The sequence below is a fragment of the Camelus bactrianus genome, chromosome 13, assembly GCF_048773025.1.
Source record: "Camelus bactrianus isolate YW-2024 breed Bactrian camel chromosome 13, ASM4877302v1, whole genome shotgun sequence".
Lineage (NCBI taxonomy): Eukaryota > Metazoa > Chordata > Mammalia > Artiodactyla > Camelidae > Camelus > Camelus bactrianus.
In genome coordinates this window covers 23,409,258-23,413,145 of record NC_133551.1, presented here as the reverse complement: position 1 = coordinate 23,413,145, position 3,888 = coordinate 23,409,258, and positions in this window count along the sequence as shown.

Here is a 3,888-nt window from a genome sequence, read left to right as displayed (position 1 = left end):
CAGGCAGGGCGGAAGACCCTAGGCCAGGTCTTCGGCGGGTTCATTCCTGGCTACCGCGCACCGAGCACCCTAGCCTCGTGGGAAAGCCCGCAGTGAGGGAGAGGCCCGTAGGTCCCAGCTGGAGGCTCTTGCCAGCTCTGGGCGACCTCCCCCGGCATGAATAAACGCGCCCTTCCCGTTTTCTCGGAAACTGGTGACAAGGTCTGAGAAGGAGCCTGGGACCTGTAAGTCCCAAGGTGAGCGCGTTTCCCACTCTGCGATCTCCGAAGGGTAACAAGTATTCTTAGCTGGGCAAGTTTGGGTTTGAGGGGTGGGGGACCTCTGGAAGCTATTTCCCTCCGTCCCTTTTCAGATCACTATTAATAATGGTTAGACGGGGTGGGCAAAAATCAAAGGATACCCTATCCTAACCCTGAACCAAGTGTGACCTCCGCGGTTTCAGAATGCTCTTGGCTGAGCGCTTTACAACTTACGGATAAAGAAGTCGCCACGAGAATCACCCAGAAGCTGAGCCTTCTTACCAGCGCGAAGATCTTCCCCACCTCCACCCTCGGACAGTCCTCCGGCCAACCCCAGGCACGGGTACCTGGAGGTAGGGGTGAGGTCAGCGAGAGCCTCCGGGCTGGGAAAGCGCAGGGCCCCAACGGTTGGCGCTGGTTCTGTGCCTGCGGGCCCGGGAGTCCTAGATGCGTCTCGTTTGACCGTGTTTTAGTCCGGGTCCCAGTACTATCTCTCCCAGTTCTACCAAGGTCTGACGCGAGCACGTCCTCGAAGGCTGGTGGGAGGGCTGGGACCCGGAACCCGCGCGGATTTAGGAATCGAGATTCCGGAGATTGCCTGAGTACCGCGGGAACTCCAGGTTAAGTTCCCTCAGACATGTGGTTTACTCGCCACGAGGAGCTCAGAGGCAAAGGGTTCAATAGTCAAGTTGGTGGGGACTTTCCCTACTTAAAGTAATAATTTGCTAATTCAGATCTATTGCTTTTAAATATTGAGTTCCAGAGACCTCTGTCAATGCAGGCTTAATTTCATCCCACTGATGAAGGATGTTTACAAACGGCTCCTGTGGTGCAAGCCGAGTGTGAAAATATCAGTTTTATGCCTTTTGATAAGAATTACCGAGGTGGAAGGCTTATTAGGCGATTACAAATTTCTCAGCTGCTCACAGCCCAATTAGTCAGCTCTTCGCGGTGGGTGGAAGCTGTGGGGGTCAGAGCGGGTTGGTGTTCCCTGCTCTCCAGCCCTGGACCTCCAATCAAGGCCTAGGTCTACCAGACCCCTTCCCTGAACCCCTTGGTTTTAGGAAGACACACCCTGAGCCTCCCAACTCGCTCGGGCACCGCAAAGCCCGGGACATGATGCACTCCCAAATCTTTCTGGCTTTCTTAACCCGGCTTTGCAATGAGCCCTACCGTTCAGGGGTGTTGGTTGGCTGTTGGTTGCCCCCTGGCTGGGCTTGAGGTCTCAGATTTTCATTTAAGGAGAGGTGGCATTCTAGAAATTTCAAGTTAGTAGATAGGAACCTCCCGAACCGGGCTATTCCTCTCCCACCTGCAGACATACAGATAATGTTTTTGTTTTTTTTTTTTTTTGGTCTGTCCTCTTTCATTCAAAATTGATCTCAATTGGAGTTTGAGCTTAAAACCTGCATTACAAAGACAAAGAGTCCTTCTGATTTTTAGCACAAGCACCTAATGTAGGAATAGATACTCTGCAAAGCATCGGGCGAACTCTTCCATTGCCGGAGCCGGGGAAGAGTGTCGGTAAGAGGTGTGACGCGAGCTCCAAGAAGTTGGGGCAATTTTGCAGAAACAACCCCTTGGTATACTCGCCCTTGGCAAGGGGTCAGAAGGTGGCTGGGCCCAGGACGGGAGAGAAGCTTAGCAAATACCCACACATCCCCTCCTCCTCCCGCCTCCACACACAACCCTCAGCCTACACCGCGTGGGACGCAGAAATAGACTCACCACCGGGAGGCCTACAGAGCAAGGCTGGGTGCGCATAATTACCCGGCGGGAAGGGTCCACGTCCTGCGCGGAGCCAGAGGTAAAGCGTAAAACAGACCAGTCTTTTAGGTCTTCTTATGTCTGACGACCCTTCATCTTATCTAAGCCCAGAAGCCTCTAAAAATGAACCATTTCCTCCACTTATGCAGAGATAGGAGCTCTTAGATCAAGATTAGTATTTTGAAAACCTGATTGAGAGCCGCCTGATTAGGCGAGGGTGGGTGGGAAGACCGCATAAACGCCCGCGCCCCCGCCCTACTTCCCGAAACAGCTCTAGCGCTCTCCGGATCTCCAAATGACCCGCGCGATTAATTCTCCCGATCTCCAAATGACCCGCGCGATTGATTCTCCCGGATAGTAGCCAAACAGTACCCCAGATTCATTTTGCAGACCCTAACAAATAGAATCTGTAACTAAATCTCCGAATGGACTCTTTATTTTTAATTACACTTTCAGTGCTGCTCTATACACGGCCTGATAGCCAACGTTCTGCACAACTCTTTCCCATTAAGAAGAGCCATCTCGAGACCGACGCTATTTCATGAAAAATACATTATGTGAATTTCCCCCAAAATGCTAATTTTTGCACTTGATGAAAGACAAAAATCTTTCTGCTCTCCAAGACCCGGTTAGTTTTTCGAGAAGTCAGTCCACCCCAAGCCTTCAGTTCTGTACACAGATTAATCATAGCGTCCCCCTCCCCCGACTCCGAAAATTTAAGCGAGATATAGAGAGGACACGCAGGGGGGTAGCTAATATTAACTTGTGCGCAGCTGCGCGTAAAGGAAAACAATGGCGTTAGGAAAAAGCTCTAGGGACAGTCGTGTTTATGGGAGAAAAATGTAATGGAGGAAAAACTAAATTTGCAGTCGTTATTTGGTCCCAGGATGTTACTCGGGCTCACCACAGGAAAGTCCACTTAACTATGTCCACTGCCCTTCCTGTAGCATGCTGCTGACAGCTCTGGGAGGGAGCACTTGGATCTTCCTCTTCTAGACAAATAAGGCAAGAAGATAAAATTATATAAAAATAATTGAAGCAACATCACATAATTTTGTTACAGGCCTTTAAGAAACAGACGCCCAGATTTTCTTATATTACTGTTTCAGAACTTTGCTTTGTTTCTCAAAAAGGGAAAATTGTAAAATAAAAATGTTAGTCTTACCGAATTCAAATTCCTCTTTATACACTACATAATGAAGTAAAATTTATACCATAAAGAAGTTATTTTAACAAACACACCCTCCAACCTTAATCAAAAATAGGGTATTCTGAGACACCCCTACCCCACCCCCTGCAAACCCACAGCCACAATTTGAGGCAGGAGCTGGCCGCTTCTGGGGCTTAAATTTTGCCTAGGATGAGATGAAAGACCAATGCTATTAGCAACATACTTTTGTCTTTCTTGTAGCCTTGATTTCAAATCTAGTCGCAAAGCATATGCTTTTGTGCTGCTCAGATGTTCCTTCTTTATCTTAATGAGAAAACTTTTCGCAAAGAGAGTGCGAACCGCTAGATAAGACAGCCCCCAGGCTGCCAGGGAGCCGTCGCGGTCCTCAGCTAGACAGGAGAGCTACGCGTTTCAGGAGAATGACTAAAACATTCAAGTCACCCAGACCTCCGCTTCCCCTTCAGCTTGCTGCAGAAAGAGATGTAACCTGAATCTTTGTTTAGGTTTTGGTTGAGGAGCGAGAATTAAAAAGCCACGGTAAATGCAGAGAGCAGATTTTTTTTTTAAGTCAAAAGTTAACAGGCCATTCCCAATTTTTTTTTTCTTCTTTAATACTAAATCTGGAGTAAGTTGGCTTGTCCTGATAAAGATCTTAACTTGCAGAGAAGGCGGGTTTTAAGGAGGTGAGTCTGTTCTTCCAGGAAAAGACTT